Source organism: Nerophis ophidion, linkage group LG01, assembly GCF_033978795.1.
Source record: "Nerophis ophidion isolate RoL-2023_Sa linkage group LG01, RoL_Noph_v1.0, whole genome shotgun sequence".
In the NCBI taxonomy this organism is placed as follows: domain Eukaryota; kingdom Metazoa; phylum Chordata; class Actinopteri; order Syngnathiformes; family Syngnathidae; genus Nerophis; species Nerophis ophidion.
The window spans coordinates 74,964,116-74,988,306 of NC_084611.1; the positions used below are offsets into that span (position 1 = coordinate 74,964,116).

The 24,191-nt window shown below is 41.9% G+C and overlaps 1 protein-coding gene across 1 annotated transcript in view; it reads right to left on the reverse strand.

Annotated features, from left to right (window-relative positions):
* LOC133559472 (uncharacterized) overlaps positions 1-16,154 on the reverse strand; it is a 79,613-nt gene extending 63,459 nt beyond the window's left edge. Inside the window, exon 1 of the mRNA XM_061911282.1 lies at positions 16,035-16,154. The gene's annotated coding sequence lies outside the window, so the exon portion shown is untranslated. The remainder of the gene's footprint in view (positions 1-16,034) is intronic.
* Positions 16,155-24,191: the final 8,037 nt, after the last annotated feature.

Sequence of the window (24,191 nt, forward strand, 5' to 3'; positions counted from 1 at the left end):
GACAAGTGCCTTCCATATGAGGACCGGTGAACAAGTTAGGACATAAATCAAGGTCACAATAAGGAAAAGCATTGCATCTAATAGAGAATGTCTCATTTGCACCCCTGGTGGTGAAATCGTTCAAATATAGGGTGGTCCCAAAAAGGAGGGATTTTTCAAATTGACTGTGTGTGGGTTTTAACATATGAAATAACGTGTGTGTAAAAATTTGAAGTGCTCCCCCCTGGCCAACATATGTAATAACAAGTGTGTGTAAGAAAATTTGAATGCACCCCTTTGGCCAAAATTAATAAAACAAACAAATAAATAAATATGTATATAGACACATACTGTAATAACTTGAAGTAAATAATTAAGATTAACAACCAATTACAAACAAAAAAATTCAACAACAACAAAAACACTAAAAGTTGACCTTTTTTATAGTTGCATAGTATGTATATATTATTAAATCTTTATGTGTCTAGAAAGGGTGGTCCTAAAGAGGTAGGCATTTTTTTGGAGGTTCCCAGACGGCAAACAAATACAGGAATGTGTGTGTGTGTGCGTGTGCGTGTGCGTGTGCGTGTGCGCGCGCGCGCGTGTGTGTGTGTGTGTGTGTGTGTGTGTGTGTGTGTGTGTGTGTGTGTGCGCGCACGCGGACTCGCAAAGCCTGACACAGCGGACGGAGGGACAGAGATGATGCAAGATGATACCAGAGTATGGTGTCCCTTTTTCAGTGGACATATCCGTTGCTGCCAATAATTTTGTCATCCCCACCCTTGCTCACTGCATTCAGAGAACATAATGTGAGCCCAAACCTGACACCTTGCGTTTTATTCAACCAAACTGTAGTAACGAGCCACTTCACATTCTTAGTAACGGCCACAGCGTTTCAATGATTGGAATGGTAATTAGATTATTAGTTACTGGAAAAACATAACACTGTTAGTAACGCAGTTATACTCTAACTGTCATGATCCGCTACTAGGATCATGACATATTCTGGTTTTGTTCTGTTATTTTGTCTTCCTTAGTTCCTGGTGGCACTTCCTGTTTTGTTCTGTTGTCATAGTTACATATTAGTGTCACCTGCCTTGTGTTTTTGACAAGCACCTGCCTCCTAATTTCAGTCCCTATTTAAGCCTGCCGTAGTTTGTCATTCGTCGTCGCAGTCTAATTTGCTTTTTGATGCAACAGGTGACGTCGCTATCCCCGCTTGTAGTAAAGGACTTTTTGAACTCATTAGCTTCCATTCTATTCCTCCGTTTGTTTATTTCCCTAGCCCACACGCTAGCGTCTTTAGTTCTTTCTAGCTCACATGCTAGTTCTGTTGGTTTTGTCTCTATTGCCTTTGTGCAAGTATTTCTGTTCTTAGTTTGTTTTGTAGTAGAAATAAATCTTAATTTCTTACCTTCATGCTGTGCCCTTATCCGACTGCACTTCGAGAGAACAAACACGCACCACGATGCCAGCCAAACGTCACACTAACGCCGTTATTACCAACACTGGTCTGAGGTGTGCAGCTGGAAACTTTGCAAAACAAAGCTGACGTGTTTAAGTTAGCATGTTATAATGTGTTAATATGCAAAGTACTCTCAAACTGACACACTGCATTATGCACTCTAATCTCATGAAATATTTTTCGACAACACGCTAGATATTTGAAGGGTTTTTAAAATTAGTAATGCAATAATTACTCTCCTTGGTAACTCATCTAAAGGCAAAATTTATATTTTAGAAATTTCTTGTCCAAAACCTCAATTTATGTTTGCAACTTTGTTTTCACTGCAATGGTCTGTTTTTTATCAAGAGATAAGACCCATTTATGACCCTTAGACAATCTTGGGGTTTGCTGGAGAAAGCTCGGCTCGGTTCTTCTTACACCCAAACCCCCACTTTCTCTGAATTGGAAAAACACTGCTTTGATGTTGGTTGATCACTAATTTATGTTGTATTTGTATTTTCATCAAAAGTTTACTCCCTCAAATGGGTATCTTTTACAATTGATGTTATTAACTGCCTTACCCAATGCTTAACCAAAACATTCCTACATACAACCCGATTCTTTTTCCACCCCCCGCCTAATTCCCAACAAGTTACAAAGACCCTGAGTTTTCTCTGGACTTATTTTTTGCTGAATATAATAAAAAAAAAAAAAAAAAACAGTAATTTTGTTTTGGGAAAAGTAACTAGGAACCATAGCTAATTACTTGTTTGAAGTACTTTTTTTAAACACTGCTAGCAATTAGGTGAGTGAAATAGAAGCCTTATTGGCAAATCAAAGATAGGTGTGCTGCCCACCTCTCACCAGCATGACAAAAGTAGTGCTCAGTGGCCTTGTGGTTAGAATGTTTGCCCTGAGATCGGTAGGTCGTGAGTTCAAACCCCGGCTGAGTCATACCAAAGACTATAAAAATGGGACCCATTACCTCCCTGCTTGGCACTCCGCATCAAGGTTTGGAATTGGGGGTTAAATCACCAAAACGATTCTCGAGCGTTCTAACATACAACTGTTAGTAGACTCCGTATGGAAGTGCTAAAAACTACAACATGGCTGACTGGTGGCAAAAGGGGGCTTTCGCACGTAAACAAGACCGCCCAAAAAATGGCACATTCTGAAGAGACGGTCAGAAAGCGGCTAGTAGATGGTCTGTAAAACACAATCTATGCAAAATGTTGACCTGAGAACCACGAGACTGTTACATAAAACACAAAGAAATGTTTTGAATGTAGAAAAAAAAAATCATAATATGATCCCTATGGGTTGTTAACATGCTAATGTGCTAAGTTTCTGGGTGCTGTTGATAAATGGCTATCGCTCTACATAGTAGAGTTTTAACTTGCACTTACAGATGTTGCAACAAACTGTAGTTACTGACAGTGGTTTTCTAAAGTGTTCCTGAGCTCTTGTGGTGATATCCTTTACACGCTGATGTCAGTTTTTGATTCAATACCGCCTGAGGGATCGAAGGTCACGGTATTTTCCGCTTACGTGCAGTGATTTCTCCAGATTCTCTGAACCTTTTGGTGATATTACAGAAGGTAGATGGTGAAATTCCTAAATTACTTGCAATAGCTCGTTGAGAACTGCAATGAGATAGCGACTTGCCCATTGTGTACACTGCCTAAATTTAAGTGGCGGGCCACAATAAAATAACTTGGCAGGCCAGATTTGGCCCCCAGGGCCTTCAGTTTGACACCTGTGCAGAACAGTTTAAGAACAACATTTCTCAGCGAGCTATCCATCCAGCCATCCATTTTCTACCGCTTGTCCCGTTCGGGGTGGCGGGGGTCGCTGGAGCCTAGCTCAGCTGCATTTGGGCGTAAGGCAGCATACACCCTGGACAAATCGCTACCTCATATCAGTTCTCAGCGATCTATTGCAAGTCATTTAGGAATTTCACCATCTACCTTCTGTAATATCACCAAAAGGTTCAGAGAATCTGGAGAAATCACTGCACGTAAACGGCAAAGCCCGTGACCTTCGATCTCTAAGGCGGTACTGCATCAAAAACCGACATCAGTGTGTAAAGGATATCACCACGTGGGCTCAGGAACACTTTAGAAAACCACTGTCAATAACTACAGCTTGTCGCAACATCTGTAAGTGCAATTTATAACTCTACTATGTAGAGCGAAAGCCATTTATCAACAACACCCAGAAACTATTAGCACATTAGCATGTTAATAACCCAAAGGGGAAGAAGGGGATTGCTCAAATGCAGAGGGTAATTTCCCCACACCTAGTGTGTTTGTGACTATCAGTCAAAACAGGAAAATACAACAAAATAAAAGCACTTAATCAGAAGTAATATAGGAAAATAAGATAAACCACACCAAAAGTCCAAACTGCCACGCGGAACATAACAAGCTGAGCAATTACAAACAACGAAACATACTTACCTGGTTCATTCTTCTATTCTAAAAACCCTTACTTTTGTCAAAACCCTTAGGAGGCATTATATTGTTTGACCTTGGTGGAAATGTGTGTTTCATCAAGTGCTCCTGTCTATCATAACATTACAATAAATGCATTGATGAAGCTGGTTGTCTTCGAATTCAAGGGCATTGCTTTTTAGATAAAACCCGATATAAATCATCAAATAACACCGCTGTGCCAGAAGAACACAATGTATTTTTTATGGAACAACAAAATCAGCAGATTTAGAGCCGTGTCCTTGTCAGGGAAGGGAGGGGCTCCCAACTGGGGCAAGGTTGGTGAGGAATGTGGTGGTGAGGGAGGGGGGTGTAAAACTGACCTGCTGGAAAACAACATGGATAAACGCTGCCTTGCAACACATCCATCCAGCTATTGTTCTCCGAGGTTCATTGAGGAAAGAAGATATGCACGACCCCTTTTTTTTTGGGAATTTCTGCTCCTAAGGAAGCGAGTCTCACATCTTGCAAAAAGCCTAACATTTTTAAATCAACACAAATTTCAAGCATCACGGTAGAAGAGGAGCGCTTTTCTACCTAAGACACCTCATTCGTCTACTCGGAAGCCGGTGTTTTGTCGAAATGAGCTGCCTGTTAAAAAAGCAACCTGTTGCATAATTTGATAGCATTGTCTATTGATTTTTGCGCTCCTGCATCAAATTATGCTACCATACGTTTTGAAACGCGGATTTAGATGTCATATACAAACCCCGTTTCCATATGAGTTGGGATATTGTGTTAGATGTAAATATAAACAGAATACAATGATTTGCTAATCATTTTCAACCCATATTCAGTTGAATATGCTACAAAGACAACATATTTGATGTTCAAACTGATAAACATTGTTTTGTTTGCAAATAATCATTAACTTTAGAATTTGATGCCAGTAACACGTGACAAAGAAGTTGGGGAAGGTGGAAATAAATACTGATAAAGTTGAGGAATGCTCATCAAACACTTATTTGGAACATCCCACAGGTGTGCAGGCTAATTGGGAACAGGTAGGTGCCATGATTGGGTATAAAAACAGCTTCCCGAAAAATGCTCAGTCTTTCACAAGAAATAATGGGGCGAGGTACACCCCTTTGTCCACAACTGCGTGAGCAAATAGTCAAACAGTTTAAGAACAACGTTTCTCGAAGTGCAATTGCAAGAAATTTAGGGATTTCAACATCTACGGTCCATAATATCATCAAAAGGTTTAAAGAATCTGGAAAAATCACTCCACGTAAGCGGCATGGCCGGAAACCAACAGTGAATGACCCTGACAGGCGACACTGTATCAAAAACCGACATCAATCTCTAAAGGATATCACCACATGGGCTCAGGAACACTTCAGAAAAAAACACTGTCACTAAATAAAATTTGTCACTACATCAGTAAGTGCAAGTTAAAGCTCTATTATGTGAAGCGAAAGCCATTTATCAACAACATCCAGAAACGCCGCTGGCTTCTCAAGGCCCGAGATCATCTAAAATGGATTGATGCAAAGTGGAAAAGTGTTCTGTGGTCTGACGAGTCCACATTCCAAATTGTTTTGGGAAATATTCGACACCGTGTCATCCGGACCAAAGGGAAGCGAACCATCCAGACTGTTATCGACGCAAAGTTCAAAAGCCAGCGTCTGTGATGGTATGGGGGAGCATTAGTGACCAAGGCATGGGTAACTTACACATCTGTGAAGGCACCATTAATGCTGAAAGGTACATACTGTACAGGTTTTGGAACAACATACACTGCCATCCAAGCACGGTCTTTTTCATGGACGCCCCTGCTTATTTCAGCAAGACAATGCCAAGCCACATTCAGCACGTGTTACAACAGCGTGGCTTGGTGAAAAAAAGAATGCGGGTACTTTCCTGGCCCGCCTGCAGTCCAGACGTGTCTCTCATCGGAAATGTGTGGCGCATTATGAAGCATAAAATACGACAGCGGAAACCCTGGACTGTTGAACGACTGAAGCTCTACATAAAACAAGAATGGGAAAGAATTCCACTTTCAAAGCTTTAACAATTAGTTTCCTCAGTTCCCAAATGTTTATTGAGTGTTGTTAAAAGAAACGGTGATGTAACACAGTGGTGAACATGCCCTTTCCCAACTACTTTGGCACGTGTTGCAGCCATGAAATTCTAAGTTAAATATTATTTGCAAACATCAATTATTTTTGCCTTTGTGGTGCATTCAATTGAATATGGGTTGAAAAGGATTTGCAAATCATTGTATTCCATTTATATTTACATCTAACACAATTTCCCAACTCATATGGAAACGGGGTTTGTACCTCATTGCGCCTTTTGTATGTGAAGTGAAGTGAATTATATTTGTATAGCGCTTTTTCTCTAGCGACTCAAACCGCTTTACATAGTGAAACCCAATATCTAAGTTACATTTAAACCAGTGTGGGTGGCACTGGGAGCAGGTGGGTATAGTGCCTTGCCCAAGGACACAACAGCAGTGACTCGGATGGCAGAAGCTGGGATCGAACCTGGAACCCTCAAATTGCTGCCACGGCCACTCTACCAACCGAGCTATACTGCCTCATGTATTAATTCCGGTTGAGCTTACCGCCCTCGAAGCAATTTAATTTGATACAAGGCGTAATAAGTGTGACCATTAGATGGCAGTGACAAAAAAGAGATACGTGTGGACTGCAAGTTGAAGCCTGTACAATAAATGACGCAAGTAAGTACCCGTAAGCAAGCAACACCTAAACTTTAATGTTTCATTGAGAATATAGAACATTACACACAACGCTCAAAAATCTTTCAAAATGTTTTAGTACGACTTTGGTCAGCTACGAAGCCACACAGTTTGATGGAACACGGAGCTTTGCGGCAACCATCGTCAGACGTACTGACTATGAAAACAGCTTCCCAAAAAATGCTCAGTCTTTCACAAGAAAGGATGGGGCGAGGTACACCCCTTTGTCCACAACTGCGTGAGCAAATAGTCAAACAGTTTAAGAACAACGTTTCTCAAAGTGCAATTGCAAGAAATTTAGGGATTTCAACATCTTCGGTCCATAATATCATCAAAAGGTTCAGAGAATCTGGAGAAATCACTCCACGTTAGCGGCATGGCCGGAAGCCAAAATTGAATGACCGTGACTTTCGATCCCTCAGACGGCACTGTATCAAAAACCGACATCAATCTCTATAGGATATCACCACATGGGCTCAGGAACACTTCAGAAAACCACTGTCACTAAATATAGTTCATTGCCACACCTGTAAGTGCAAGTTAAAGCGCTACCATGCAAAGCGAAAGCCATTTATCAACAACATCCAGAAACGGGTATTATTGTGGTGAGTGTGTAAGGACCCCAAAATGGCACCTATTAGGAAACATATTGTCTGGCTAAACCAACTTTTCTGACCTATTGGCACCTGCTGATGTGTATTTGGGATCTGCATAAGTGCCGTTACTCAATAAGCTCCTTCTTTTTCTCAATTGTCTTGTTGTGGGGCATTCATCCTTCGCTGTTGCTATTTCTAGTACAAAGTAACGTATGGTTCTAACTTATATCTGCCAGGAGACTCGCTATGGAAGCCCTAAAAACTACCGGTACTATGAAGATGACGGTGAGAAGAGCCACGTAAATAGGACCGCCCAGAAAGCAACTTGAAGATGGTCCGTAAAACATCATCTATGCAACATGTTGACCAAAGAACTACCATTACATGTTATGTAGACCACAAGGAAGTGTGTTAAAGGTAGAAAAAAAATCATATGTGATCCCTTTAATGCGCCTTATAATCCGGTGTGCCTTCTGTATGAATAGACCTGCTCATCAGCAGTGTGCCTTATAATCCGGTGGCAGTTTTTTCAACCTTTTTTGAGCCGAGGCACATTTTTTTCATCAAAAAAATACGGAGGCACACCACCAGCAGAAAAGTTTAAAATATGAAACTCCACCAGGTTGCCGTGCCTTATTTTGAGTTTATTGTTGTTTCTTGTGTGGAGTGTTTTAGTTCCTGTCTTGCGCTCTTATTTTGGTGACCCTTCCTGTTTTGTTGGTGTTCTCCTGTAGCAGCTTCACGCCTTCCTTTGAGTACTATCGCCCGCACCTGCTTTGTTTTAGCAATCAAGACTATTTAAGTTGTGCGTACGCTATTCTTCTTTGTGAGGACATTGTTGATAGTCATGTTATGTATGGATGTGCTTTTTGGACGCTGTCTCTGCTCCAGAGTAAGTCTTTGCTGTCGTCCAGCATTCTGTTTTTGTTGACTTTTTAGACAGTTCAGTTTTACTTTTGTTTTGCATAGCCATTCCTATGCTTCAGTGCCTTTGTGGAAGCCTGCTGCTTCCGGGTTCTCGGGAACCCCAAGGACTTACATGACAGGCTTTCAAAGTTCTATAAGATTAATTTTTCAATATCTATTTTCTGCTTTTCAGCAATTGTCTTTACTTAGTGCTCTCCAGCAATTGTCTTCCTCGTGTGTCTCGCGTGTGCTCCAACTCCAACTACCGACTGCTGCCTTCAACAGATCGACAGGTGATTAGACAAACACTTTCAGCCGTGTCATCCACTCACCTGTTACCAATCTCGAAGCCGGTCCTGCCACACTCCGGTTCGCCGCAGGTGCGCAGGCCACGCCCCCCTCAACCTTTTACTAGCGGGACTTGCCTTTTGTTGATTTTTGGTTTAAACGTTGCATACCTTTTTACCTGCATGCTGTCTCCCGCTGTGCTCTGCATTCTGGGATCACGACAAACCATCCTCGACGCGTTCCGACTTCTACAACGCTACCGCCTACTGATATGGAATGTTACACATATTATGATTATTGATTTGCAAAAAAAAAATTTTTTAGACTAATTAGGTGAAGTTGCATGATTTCCCACGGCACACCATACAATATCTCACGGCACACTATTGTGCCGCGGCACAGACGTTAATATATTTGTAATTTTCATGTAATCACTTTTGATAGAAAAATGTACTACTTACAAATGCATACATCAGAAACTCGCATGTCAGCAGACGGCGTGAGCCCAGGGTGCAAAGACAGAGAGCGATGTGCAGGGCAAATAATTTAGTAGATGAAACAAAAGGCGATTGGCAGCAATTTTTAATACGAATGATGGGAATAGTGTCAAATTGCTTTGAGTACCTCGAAGGTAAAAAAGCACTATACAAGTATAACCCCTTTACCATTTGACCCATCACCCCCTGGGAGGTGAGGGGAGCAGTGAGCAGCAGCGGTGGCCACGCCCGGGAACCATTTTTGGCTATTTAACCCCCAATTCCAACACTTGATGCTGAATGCCAAGCAGGGAGGTAATAGGTCCCATTTTTATAGTCGTTGGTAGGACTCGGCCGGGGTTTGAACTCGCGACCGACCGATCTCAGGGCGGACACTCTAACCACAAGCCAACTGAGTAGCCCTTAGTGCACGGATATTCAACTAAATTGTTAAGAAAATTAAAAATTCTGACCCCATTTTCTAAGGTTAAAAAAGTTGAAGTACACATACACTAGGTATGTGTGACAATCGTAGGCGCGGTTGGGAGAGTGGCCTCGCCAGTAACCTGAGGGTTCCTGGTTCAATCCCCAGCTTCTACCAACCTAGTCACGTCCGTTGTGTCATTGAGCAAGACACTTCACCCTTGCTCCTGATGGGAATAGTGTCAAAGCACTTTGAGTACCTTGAAAGTAAAAAAGCGCTATAAAAGTATAACCCATTTACCTTTTGACCCATCACACCCTGGGAGATGAGGGGAGCACTGAGCAGCAGTGATGGCCACGCCTGGGAACCATTTTTGGTGATTTAACCCCCAATTCCAATAATAATAATAAAAATAATAAATTGTATTTGTAAAAAGAACTTTACGTTGAGCAAACAACCTCAAGGTGCTACAGTGTAAAAAAAAAAAGTAATAATAATAATAATAGATAATAAAAATAAATAAAATATAAAACTAGAAACAGCCCAATAGCTAGAAACCAGCATGCATGTCTATAAAAAGGCTTTTTTTTTTAAATGGGTTTTTAAGCCTTTTTTTAAAAGCATCCACAGTCTGTGGTGCCCTCAGGTGGTCAGGGAGAGCGTTCCACAGACTGGGAGCAGCGGAGCAGAAATCCTGCTCTCCCATTGTTCGAAGCTTTGTCCGTGGAGGTTGGAGGAGGTTAGCCTGTATGGAGCCCTTGATGCTGAGTGCCAAGCAGGGAGGCAATTGGTCCCATTTATATAGTCTTTGGTATGACTCGGCTGGGGTTTGAACTCGCGGCCTACCGATTTCAGGGCGGACACTCTAACCCAGGGGTGTCAAACTCAAATACAGAGTGGGCCAAAATTTTAAACGGAACAAAGCCGCGGGCCAATGTTGAACAAATTAACATTTTAACAGGGACCCAAACAAGTTTTGCATTAAATATTGAACAAGTAAGGCTTATATAACTTTGGTGACATGCAAAATCCAATTTAAAATAATAATAATTAAAAAAATATCAATGGAATAGAAAAAAAAATTAATACAAATTGAATGGCTTTTTTTCTATTTGCAATCTTCTGAGGTAAAAATCTAATTTTTTCCACAGGCTGATAATACATTTGAAAATAAAATAATGAATGAACCAAACATTCAAGCCTTGAAGTAGCAAGAGAAAATGCATGAATAAAACGTTAATTATTGGTCAGTTTGCTGGAAGTTTCCCGGAAGAGTTAGTGCTGCAAGGGGTCCTGGGTATTTCTTCTGTTGTGTTACGGTGCGGATGTTCACCCGAAATATGTTTTTCATTCTTGTTTGGTGTGGGTCCACAGTGTGGCGCATATTTGTAACAGGGCTAAAGTTGTTTATACGGCCACCCTCAGTGTGACCTGTATGGCTGTTGACCAAGTATGCCTTGCATTCACTTGTGTGTGTGTGTGTGTGTGTGTGTGTGTGTGTGTGTGTGTGTGTGTGTGTGTGTGTAAAAGCCACAAATATTATGTGACAAATTGTTAGTATGGAGAAAAAGCGGACGTGACGACAGGTTGTAGAGAACGCTAAAGGCAGTACCTTAAATGCACGCCCCCAATATAGTTGTCCAGGTGGAAATCGGTAGAAATTCGGGAGAATGGTTGCCCCGGGAGATTTTCGGGATGGGCACTGAACTCCGGGAGTCTACCGGGAAAATTAGGAGGGTTGGCAAGTATGAGTATTAGCGGTGAATGCAGTGTTACAGCGGCACCGACGCTGTATAACACCGGTGGGCCAGCTCTAATGCTAAATTGATATTGCCTCAAAGGCCAAATTAAATTACACGGCGGGCTAGATTTGGCCCGCGGGCCAGAGTTTGACACCCATGCTCTAACCACAAGCCCACTGAGCAAGGTTAAGGTGTCAATGCAAGGATCTGCCAATGTTTTTACCATGATCCAAGTCTCTCCATGCAACAGGGGCACTTCCAAGTTTCGAACTGTACTCGGGGGCCGGCATGAGGTCATTCCCGGGCCCCCAGGCCGCCAATTAAATAGCACAGCTCTAGCGTGTCATACGAGTAATATAAAGACTAAAATGGGGCCACAAACAAAATCCTGCAACTGCTGATGACCAATAACGTGGTACCAGGAGCAACTGGTACCTGGACATGGGGACTGGGGATCAAACTTGGGCGATGGCCGCTCTACCACCTGTCTATGCTTCTCTGTTTAATTCTACAGTAGGATGTGAACCAGCTGACAGCAGCAGTTGTCAGGAACATCACATGTCTCCTCAAAGTGTACCTTCAGGTTCTGGCTTCTTTGAGGAGACTAAAAGCCAGTCGTTTTCAATCACCTAAAGCAGCAGCGACACTGTCAGCACTGCTGTCACCGCCTGTGTCGGAGAGCAAAGCGTGTTATCGCAGACAAAGAGAAATGAAGTACAGAGGGGAAGCAAAACACGGGTGATGGGTTTCTAATCCTTTTCACTATTCCTTAAGGAAGGAGCAAAAGCAGCACATTTTCTTTGCATTTGTTGTACGCGTAGGAGGCGGCACTGAAAACCGTTTGGACCTTGACATTTGTTGCTAACACTTTATAACACAAGCACGCTGGTAGACGGTTTAGAACATCTTGTGACAGATATTCTTTTAACACCAAAATGCATGGTAAAAATGACTACAGCCATCCCATTAATAAAGGTATAAGTAGAAAAGCATCTCCATCTCCCAATAGTGAAAAAAAGTACTGATCCGGATCAGCCCCAAAATATAATCACTTGTTCCATATCCCGTTTCTGACATTGACTGAAAGCCTGTGATGAGGTGGTGACTTGTCCAGGGTGTACCGCGCCTTCCGGCGGTTTAGCTCGGTTGGTAGAGTGGCCGTGCCAGCAACTTGAGGGTTCCAGGTTCCATCCCCGCTTCCGCCATCCTAGTCACTGCCGTTGTGTCCTTGGGCAAGACACTTTACCCACCTGCTCTCAGTGCCACCCACACTGCTTTAAATGTAACTTAGATATTGGGTTTCACTATGTAAAAGTGCTTTGAGTCACTAGAGAAAAGCGCTATATAAATATAATTCACTTCACTTCCACCCGAACGGCTGGGATAGGCTCCAGCGACTCCCCGCCAACCCAAAAGGGACAAGCCCATAACTTTTTGAACGATATGTAGTGGAGTGAAAGAAACAGAATGAAGGCTTTTGTCAGTCATCTACTGTCTTTGTCTCTGTGGGTGGAGGCGGACACACACACATGCATTCTTGTATTGGTTACCTTCTTGAGACTTCAGAAAAATTCTTACCTCTTTAGGACCACCCTTTCTAGATATATATAGATTTATATTTACAACATTAATAACATATGCATAGTATGCAAATATAAAAAGGTAAGCTTTTAACTTGTTTTGTTGTTTTTTTTTTTGTTTGTAAGTCGTTTTTAATCTTCATTATTTACTTTAGGTTATTACAATATGTTTCTATATACATATTTATTTGTATTTTTTTAAATTAATTTTGGCTAAAGGGGGCACATTTCAATTCCTTACCCACACTTGTTATTACATATGTTGACCAGAGGGGTAGCCCTTTAAATTTGTACACACACTTGTTATTTCATATGTTGACCAGAGGGGGAGCACTTTTAAAACAGACACACAGTCAATTTGAAAAGTCCCTCTTTTTTGGGACCACCCTCATTTTGATAGATTTCTCCACCAGGGGTGCAAATGAGACATTCTCTATTGGATGCAATGGTTTTCCGTATTGGGACCATGATTCATGTCCTGACTTGTTCACCGGTCCTCATATGGAAGCTATTTTTCCTTGTTGATGTCTCAAGAAGGGTTGAAATACAGGAAAACGTACACACACACACAAAGTTGAAGCTTGTAACGTAAGCGTATGGTAACGTAGTAGAACTATTCAGATCATCCCCAAAATGTTATCACTTGTTCCAAAATTTTCTGAAAGTTTTGAGGAAAACATTTTGGGCTGTCTATATCGGAATGGAAGAAACTGATGACAAACAATTACACATTCTCTGTGCAGAATATGTAATTGTCATGTTTTGTAGTCACGTTCTGTTTTATTTTGGATTCATTGGGCACTCTTGTTTGTTTTGTCACCATGCCAACCCATCAGTTTTCACCTGTCATGTGTTCACGACTCACGCACCTGATTTGTCTGGACTCACGCACCTGTCATCACTGCAGCTATTTAAGCCTGTAATTGCCAGGCAGACAGCCTACCACCCTCTATACACCCTTGTTATCCATGCGGATGATCCATGCTCCTTTCTCATTCCAAGTAAGTTTTCGTTATTCATGCCATAGTTTGCACGTTTTGTTTTATGTCCATAGTTTACGTTGTAGTAATAGTTTTGTTTTCATAGCCAAGTTTTGTACCTCCGCTGAGAGCGCCTTTTGTTTATAGCAGGGGTCTCAGACACAAGTCACAGCATCCACCTTTTCATCAAACATACAGCATACAGTCTCAGCCACATGTTCTGTTAGGTTTCTGCAAACACGTGTCAGTAACTGCAAGGCATACTTACAGGTCACACTGAAGGTGGCTGTTTAAACAAGTTGAACACTGTGAACCCACACCAAACAAGAATGACTAACACATTTCGGGAGAACATCAGCACTGTAACACAACATGAACACAACAGAACAAATACCCAGAATCCCATGCAGCCCTTGACTCTTCCGGGCTACAATATACACCCCCGCTACCACCAAACTCCGCCTCCAAACTCTTCCCACCCTGCGTCGGTCGAGGTGGAGCGTTAGTGCTGCAAGGGGTTCTGGGTATTTGTTGTGTTGTGTTTATGTTGTGGCATAGTGCGGATGTTCTTCCAAAATGTGTTCGTCATTCTTGTTTGGCGTATGTTCACAGTGTGGCACATATTTGTAACAGTGATAAAGTTGTTTCTACGGCCACCCTCACTGTGACCTGTATGGCTGTTGATCGATTGTCTTGCAGTCACTCACGTGTGTCCACCAAAGTCTCTTACAGTATATAATTAGGTTGCACGCTGTTAATATGATGTTAAGTCAAAAGCGATGACATGTTGAAGAGGCGGTAAAGGTAGCGCCAACAACACGGCACTCTTTTGGTATCGTTGACTGGGTGAAAATCAGGACAAATTTTCAGAAATTGTCGAGAGATGCACTTAAAATCGGGAGTCTCCTGGAAAAATGTGGAGGGTTGGCTAGTATGTTGCTAGGGTGGGAAAGCCGTTCAAAGAAGGTGAATTCATTAAAACGTGCATGTTAGATTTAAAAATATATATTTTCTTGCGGCCCAGCCTCACCCAGTGTCTGCATCCAGTGGCCCCCAGGCAAATATACATATATACTATCAGGCAAATATACATATATACTATCAGCATTATACAGTCATCACACAAGTTAATCATCATACTATATACATTGAATTATATACATTATTTATAATACGGGGGTTGGGATGAGGAGCTTTGGATGTTATCAGTACTTCAGTCATCAACAATTGCATCAACAGAGAAATGGACATTGAAACAGTGTAGGTCTTACTTAGTAGGATATGTACAGCGAGCAGATAAGATAGTGAGTTCAGATAGCATAAGAACAAGTATATACATTAGAAATACATTCGATTATTTACATTAGGTTATTTACAATCCGGGGAGATGGGATGTGAATGGAAGAGGGTATTAGTAAAGGGTTGAAGTTGCCTGAAGGTATTGTGGTGCATGTACAGTAAATGGCAGTATTGTCCTGTTTAAGAGTGTCACAACATTTCTGTTTACGGCAGACGAACTGCTTTACGGTAGACGAAAACGTGACTGCTGTTGTTGTGTGTTGTTACAGCGCTGGGAGGACGTTAATGAAACTGCCTAATGATAAACCCACATAAGAAACCAAGAACTCGCCTTCCATCATTCTACAGTTATATTGTCATTGGGCGGACACGCTGTTTAAAATGTGGGAAAGCGGACGTGAAAACAGGCTGTCCTCACTCAGGTCCGCACGGAGCTTGAGGGGGTGTGGCCTCCAGTTCCGCCTGAATTTCGGGAGATTTTCAGGGTTGGCAAGTATGGCCTATCTTAGCTGCACCATAATAAACCATGTCACACTATCCTATACCATACCCTACCATACTAGGACTGCAGCTACCAATTATCCGAGTCATTGAGTAATATATCAATGACCTTGTTGGATGAATCGTGCAATCGGATAAAACCCATTTTTAAGCCTCAGTGTGTATTGTAGGTAAAATAGTCGAAACAAAGATTTTTCTGCTCACCATTCATTCTTTTTTTCTAATGAATGCACACCATCAACATTAAAATTGTACTTTTAACAAGTGAGCTAAACCTGAAATGAATAAATCATAATAAAACTCGTAGCAACACATCACACACACCACCGCTAATGCATGCTTTATGTTCCGGGCACTCCCCGAGGTTCGGATTTGATCGAATTATATTTGTTAAACCCTTTGAACGACAAATCAAAGCAACAGAATATAAATCAAATCCTTTTTCTAATTTTGTTATTTGACTTAATCGATTACTCTTTGCAGCCCTATACCATAGTACAGTATACCACACCGTACCTTACCTTACCATACCATACCATACCAAAGTTTTCAGGTGACTCTAAAAAAACATTGCTGTGAAACGTGCTTTGCAATGAATAGAAAGTCCATGTGACACTTACCTCAGTCCTTGTCTTCCTGGTGTCTGCCGGGGTATGATGGTGTGTGTGTGAGTGGCAGCTTGCAAAATATCTGCTCACCGGTAAAGCCCCAACACTTTCTTTTCCGACATAGCATGGACAAAGTGTGCTGCTGAGTCAACTTCCTTATAAGAAAGCTATTGTCTCTTAGGTTACCTTTGTTTCCTGTATATATATATAAAAAAAAAGTACTGCAAAATATGCTGCGGACAAGTTGGTGGGTACTCTCCCTTCCGTCTTCTTTCCTTCCTTCCTTCCTCCCTTCTAATGGATGTTATTATCCTCAGTGTTCTAACACGGAGCACTGTGCATGGGAAGTGATGCTCTGGGATGGTGGTAAAGTGGAAAAAAAACCCTCCGTATTCGAATGAAAGAACTAAAGTACATCACTTTGACAAATTATTTTGCACTCGGGTTGTCACAAGTGTCAATGTGTTGTACGGTATACCGGTATTAGTATAGTACCACAATACTAATGAATCCTTGTCGGTGCTATATTGCCTCTGAAACGTACTGGTCCCCCCCGCGCCCGTGTCGTCGTCACGTCAAGACATTGCTGGTTTTACGGGCAGACGAGCATGTTCGGCAGTGCACAATCACTGAGTACTTAGAAACAGACACAATGTGTAGACAGAAAAGATTGTTCGTGTTTTAGTTTTTCTTCTGGTGTGTTTAGTATTTCCTGTTTTTAGTTCATGTCAGCACCCATCCTCACCTATGGTCATGAGCTTTGGGCCATGACCGAAAGGATAAGATCACGGGTACAAGCGCCCGAAATGAGTTTCCTCCGCCGTGTGGCGGGGCTCTCCCTTAGAGATAGGGTGAGAAGCTCTGCCATCCGGGAGGAACTCAAAGTAAAGCCGCTGCTCCTCCACATCGAGAGGAGCCAGATGAGGTGGTTCGGGCATCTGGTCAGGATGCCACCCGAACGCCTCCCTAGGGAGGTGTTTAGGGCACATCCAACCGGTAGGAGGCCACAGGGAAGACCCAGGACACGTTGGGAAGACTATGTCTCCCGGCTGGCCTGGGAACGCCTTGGGATCCCCTGGGAAGAGCTAGACGAAGTGGCTGGGGAGAGGGAAGTCTGGGTTTCCCTGCTTAGGCTGTTGCCCCCGCGACCCGACCTCGGATAAGCGGAAGAAGATGGATGGAAGGATGGATGGATGGAGTTCATGTCAGCACTCTTATTTTGTCTGTTTCCTGTTTTTTTTCCCCCTGTGCGCTGTTTCTCCTCAGCTGCGGCTGATTGGCACCTGGCCACAGCTGGTGTCAATCAGCCCGCTCCTATTTGAACCTGTTTTGTCCTCCAGTCGAGTGCTGGATTATTGTCACGTATTGCAAGTCGCTTCTGTATGGTATTGTCGCTCCTGTCGTGTCGTGTCGTTGCAGCGTCGCGCTAAGCTCTAATTCGTTAGATGTTTGTAGCTTACTGTTTTTTGGTTCCCTGCTTCCTATTTTGTCTTTGTACAACACGTAACGACTTCTGTTCCCTTTTCTGTGTATGCTAGCCTACGTACTAAGCCTTTTGTTTTTGCTAGCTTCCATGCTAAGCTCCGTTTATTTTCTAGTTCCCATGCTAGCTCTTTTTGTTTGTTATCCGCCCACGTGCGTGCTTTATGTTTGTACCCTTTGTTTTTTGTTCTTTCTAGTATTTTATATTAAAACCATGTTTCCTTATTCAATGTTTGCCTCCTTCTCTGCATCTTAGGGTTCGTCACAAACTAACTCTGACAACGGACGCATTTTGGCTTAAAAACTAATGATAAAGGTGAAGTCATAACACTGAAACGCCCTCAGGAAAAGGTGCTTTAAAATATGCTAGCGAGCGACTAACGTCCAGCCCCAGTTGTCAGTGTTTCAGCTACTTTTAAATCACTGATACTCGCCAAAAGGGCGAAAAATAAAGTAAGTTTCTTACAAGTATCCTCCCTGCAGGACGAGGAATAGCTAAACATGTTTCACTACACACCGTAGCTCACCGCCATCAAAATGTAAATAAATGCCATTGGTGGATCTACACCTGATATCCACTGTAATGATACCAAGTACAGTAGTGTATCTAGTCGATACTACTATGACTACATCAATATTTTTTGGCATCACATCTTCTTTTGTTTTATTTAATGTATTTTATGTTTATAAACTGAGGAAATACATCCCTGGACACATGAGGTCTTTGAATATGACCAATGTATGATCCTGCAGCTACTTGGTATCGAATTAATACCCAAATTTGTGGTATCATCCAAAACTAATGTTAAGTATCAAACAACAAAAGAATAAGTGATTATTTCATTTTAACATACGTGTAGATAGAACATGTAAAAAGAAAAAGTAAGCAGATATTAACAGTTATTGAACAAGTAGATTAATCATTCATTTTCTACCACTTGTCCTTAATAATGTTGACAAAATAATAGAATAATAAATAACACAATATGTTACTGCTTATGTCAGCAGACTAAATTAGGAGCCTTTGTTTGTTTACTTACTAATAAAAGACAAGCTGTCTTGTATGTTCACTATTTTATTTACGGACAAACTTGCAATACAAAAGATATGTTTAATGTAGCCTAAGATTTTGGGTTAAAATGAAGCCGATAATGCAAATTTTTTGTGGTCCCGAAGTACCGAAAGGAATCAACATAATTTTAGTACCTGTACCGGTAACAAAATGTTGGTATCGTTACAACACTACTGGCTACACATTGAACTTGGGTGAAAGTATAGTATTTCCTATAAATTCTGTTGCTAAGAAATATCCTCTGCACAATTTTCCTTTTAAAATTGTCTCGCAAAGTTTCACATACTTGGGGGTCCAAGTCACAAGTGGTAAAAAATGAATTATTAATCTATTTGTTCATTTACTGTTAATATCTGCTTACTTTCTCTTAACATGTTTTGTCTACACTTGTGTTAAAATGTAATAATCACTTATTCTTCTGTTGTTTGATACTTTACATTTTTTGTTTGATACTTTACATTTTTTCTTCTTGAAAACGTTGTGGAATGATGACGTGGACGCCTGACGTCACGGACTGTTAGGAAATATGAGCGCTGCACACACACACAGCTAAAAGTCGTCTGCTTCAACGGCATAATTACAAAGTATTTTGGAGATCTGTGTTGCTGAATCTTTTGCAATTTGTTCAATTAATATTGGAGAAGTCAAAGTAGAAAGATGGAGTTGGGAAGCTTTAGCCTTTAGCAACACAAACACACGGTGATTCTTTGTTTAAAATTCCCGGAGGTGACACTTTACTTTGGATCACAGCGGTCAAGAGAACATGGATCCCGACCGAATGTCAACCAGCAGGTTTCGGTGAGAAAATTGTGGTAAAAAGTCGCTTCTTACCGGAGATCAGCTGAGCTTGCGCCGTCCATAAAGCTGCCGTCGACTTCCCTGAGACATTGACGTCAAGACACCCGTGGACACACACCTCCGACTATCAGGTACTGTTAAACTCACTAGAACACTAGCAACACAATAGAAAGATAAGGGATTTCCCAGATTTATCCTAGTAAATGTGTCTAAAACATCTGAATCCGTCCCAATGCAATTTTATTTTTTTTCTAGTCCATCGCTATCAATATCCTCAAACACGAATCTTTCATCCTCGCTCAAGTTAATGGGGAAATTGTCGTTTTCTCGGTCAGATTAGCTCTTTTTGTTGGAAGCTCCCATTAAAATCAATGTGAATATGTGAGGAGCCATCAACATGTGACGTCATCGTCTGCGACTTCCGGTAAAGGCAGGGCTTTTCTGTTAGTGACCAAAAGTTGCGAACTTTATCGTCGATGTTCTCTACTAAATCCTTTCAGCAAAAATATGTCAATATCGCGAAATGATCAAGTATGACACATAGAATGGACCTGCTATCCCCGTTTAAATAAAGAAAATCTCATTTCAGTAGGCCTTTAAAGAACAAAATTAGTTTTTGTGCATTTCTGCATGTTGACTTTTGATTCCTGTTTACGAGCAGCTGCATTGAAAGCAGACGGTGCTGATCCTTTCAGCTGTTGAAAACCGCAAATTACATTGACATGCAGCAATTAGTCCGACCAAAACAACAACAAAAAAAGCCCAGCTGGCCAAGATGTTTTTGCACATACATATACATACACCTGTGCCTCGATATCTCTGAATCTTCATTCCCGGTGCCCCGTTAGTGAGCTGTGCTGTGTGGAGTTGAGATGTCCGCATTAAAATTTTCATTTCCTCTCAGCGTGTTTCCATTAGGAAGGCAACCACTCCTGCAGCTCAATTTACTCAACCACAATGTGCTGCTGCTACTGTATGTGTGGCCGTGTAATGAGCTCTTAATGGGCCTCTTTTCACCTGCACTAAACTGCCACCAGAGCTACTTTCGGCTCAGATCTAGAAAACTTGCAGTACCTCATGCTTTTACTCAGAAATGACATCAGAATTAGAATCCGAATCAGAAACACTGCATTAATTCCAGAGGGGATGTCAGAATAATTGTATCGTAGTTATCACAAAACGTTGTGTTACATTGAGTTCAGCTCGCTCTGCGAGAGGACAAACGCTGTCTTTCATCTTAACAAGCAAAAGGCTTGAAAAACTCCACTGTGTACAATGAGAAGCAACATGAAGGCGTTGGTTTCTTTTATGGATTGTAACCCACAGAAAGATTCAGTCTTGACGCGAGAACTACAAAGCGGAGAGAAAGCAGGATCTGCCCAAGCACCAGGGATCTTTTCTTTGAACTGTTTTATAATCAAAGGCGATGGCTGTTTATGACCCCCACTCCCTTAGAAACAGCTGTTGCCATGTAATCAAGGAAAGTCCAAATAAAAGAGGAGGCTTACAATCTCTCGTCAGAGCGTGGGTACAGGTGTACGCGTTTCTCCTCGATTGAACCACATTTTATTCTGTCCCTGTTTAATTCCTTGCTTCTTGTCTTGTTTAATAGATGTCATCAGTGTTTGAACCGGACAGGGGAAAGAAAGATATTCAGCACAATCCCATTCAAGAGCAGACAAACATTACAGGGAGACAAAACAGGATCGGTGACGGGTCTGCCAACGTCCGACGCCCCTTACAAAAAAGGTGAGGGACAGGTAAATGCTGGGGTCAACGCAGTCCAAGCCTGGGCCCCTGGAGAGGGGGTCCAGACTGAGGCCAAGGGGGAAAAAACCTCATAGCCATAGCACACATAAGCATGTGTGTAAGAGGGAAACATCAAAGAACAGAAAGGAGATTAAATACATGAATTGAGCAGAGCTGATGCAACCAGACACTTCTACAAACAGCCACAAAAATTCAAAAATAAATTAAACATATACACTTTGGTGGCCTATGCGGTGTTCCACGCCATCGTCTGCTGGGGTGGAGGGAGCATGGCCAGAGACAGGAGCCGACCCAACAAAGCAACCAAGAGAGCCGACTCCCCCCTCGGCCGCCCCCTAACTCTCAGCCAGTGTCCAGTCGGCATGGATAAGCGAGCGAGGTGTCCAATACCTGCTCATTGCTGGCACGGCCACTCTACCAACCGAGCTATACCGCCCCACATAATAATAGTGTAAGAGTTCAGTCCATAGTGGATCTAACAGAATAGTGAGAGTCCAGTCCATAGTGGGGCCAGCAGAAGATACCTAAATACAATTTTGCATAACTAAAAGGATTAAAAGTAAAATACAAATTACTTTAATAAAATAATATCAGGTAAAAGTCAACTCAAAAAGGTGGGTCTGAAGCCTGCTCTTAAAAACATGAACGTTCTCCGCAGCCCTGAGGTCCTCCGGCAAGCTGTTCCATAGACGGGGGCCATAATGTTGGAAAGATGCCATCCCGTGACTTTGTGTCCTGACTTTGGGAATAATTAGGAGATGAGTGCCGAAGGATCTCAGGTCCCGGTAAGGTTCATGGGGTTAAAGCTAATCTGAAAGATAAGAAGGCCCAAAACCATAAAAACATTTATATACCATAAGAAGAACCTTAAAATTGATCCTCAAAACACAAGGGGAGCCAATGCAGAGATTTTAAAACTGGTGTAATGTGAGCCAACCTTCTGGCTTTCGTCAGGACATGTGCCGCTGAATTTTGGAGTAGTTGTGAAGGTGTAATAACATTTTTAGGAAGACCAGAAAGCAGGGTGTTACAATAAAGTATACAACTTGGAATAAAAACATGCATTAGCCTCTCCGTGTTGCCCTGAGAGCGAATTGGGCAAAGTCTGGCTATATTCTTAAGATGAAAAAAAACTATTTTTGTTATTTATTTTTACATAAATGATAAATGATAAATGAGTTGTACTTGTATAGCGCTTTTCTACCTTCAAGGTACTCAAAGCGCTTTGACACTACTTCCACATTTACCCATTCACACACACATTCACACACTGATGGAGGGAGCTGCCATGCAAGGCGCCAACCAGCACCCATCAGGAGCAAGGGTGACGTGTCTTGCTCAGGACACAACGGACGTGACGAGGTTGGTTCTAGGTGGGATTTGAACCAGTGACCCTCGGGTTGCGCATGGCCACTCTCTCACTGCGCCACGCCGTCCCTTTATGTTGTACATGTTGTATAAAATCAGGTCAGAGTTGAAAACAGCGCCTAGATTTTTCACCTGTAGTGATGGAGTTAAGGACAGTAATTGGAGTTTTGATACGTGTGTCTCTCTCAGGGTCTGAAGCGTGTCCAAATAAGTACGTCCACCTCACAGTGACATCACAATGTAGCCAGACTGCAAAACACCGCTAACAGAGGCATCCAAAACTAATCTCGAGCAAAATGCATGAACTTCATGATACTTTGAAACGTTTTAACAGGAGTATCCAACATTATAACAGCATTTAAAAGTTACAAAAGACTCAATTCATTACAGGGAACATTTCTTGAAAGTTTCCTAGCAGCTTTAAACGGGGATGGCAGGTCCATTCTATGTGTCATACTTGATCATTTTGCGATATTGCCAGATTTTTGCTGAAGGAATTTAGTAGAGAACATCGACGATAAAGTTCACGACTTTTGGTCTCTAATAAAAAAGCCTTGCCTTTACCGGAAGTAGCAAACGATGTGCGCGTGATGTCACGGGTTGTAGGGCTCCTCACATCCTCACATTGTTTATAACGGGAGCCTCCAACAAAAAATAGCTATTCGGACCGAGAAAACGACAATTTCCCCATTAATTTGAACGACGATGAAAGATTTGTGGCTGAGGATATTGATAGTGAAGGACTAGAAAAAATAAATAAATAAATAAAGTAAAAAAAAAAAAAGGCGATTGCATTGTGAGCGATTCAGATGTTTTTAGACACATTTACTAGGATAATTCTGGGAACTCCCTTATCTTTCTATCGTGTTGCTAGTGTTTTAGTGAGTTAAATAGTACCTGATAGTCGGAGGGGTGTGTCCACGGGTGTCTCGACGCCAGTCTCTGAGGGAATTAGTCACGGCAGCAGCAGCACGACAGAAGCTTCGCTGATCTCCGGCAAGAGGCGACTTTTTACCACAATTTTCTCACCGAAACCTGCCGGTTGACAAGTGGTCGGGATCCATGTTCGCTTGACCGCTCTGATCCATAGTAAAGCTTCACCTCCGGGAATTTTAAACAAGGAAACACCGTGTGTTTGTGTGGCTAAAGGCTAAGGCTTCCCACCTCCATCTTTTTACTTTGACTTCTCCATTATTAATTGAACAAATTGCAAAAGATTCAGCAACACAGAAGTCCAGAATACTGTGTAATTATGCGATGAAAAGAGACGACTTTTAGCCGCTAGTGGTGCTGCGCTAATATGTCCCCTCCAATCGAGACGTCACGCGTCATCATTCCGCAACGTTTTCAAAAAGAAACTCCGCGGGAAATTTAAAATTGCAATTTAGTAAATTAAAAAGGCCGTATTGGCATGTGTTGCAATGTTAATATTTCATCATTGATATATAAACTATCAGACTGCGTGGTCGGTAGTAGTGGGTTTCAGTAGGCCTTTAAATGAGCGATCAGTTTTATTGGTTCCATTATATGTGATTTTTAGGATTATTGCCGTGCTTTTACCTTGTTTTTGGTGTTTTTTTTTCCCCTCTACAGTCACTCCAATTAGGCAGATGAGCTCAGACAAAGTATGTGTGCCTGAACGCGCTTGATGAAGTTCATTCCGAGGTGAGGCTCCAGAC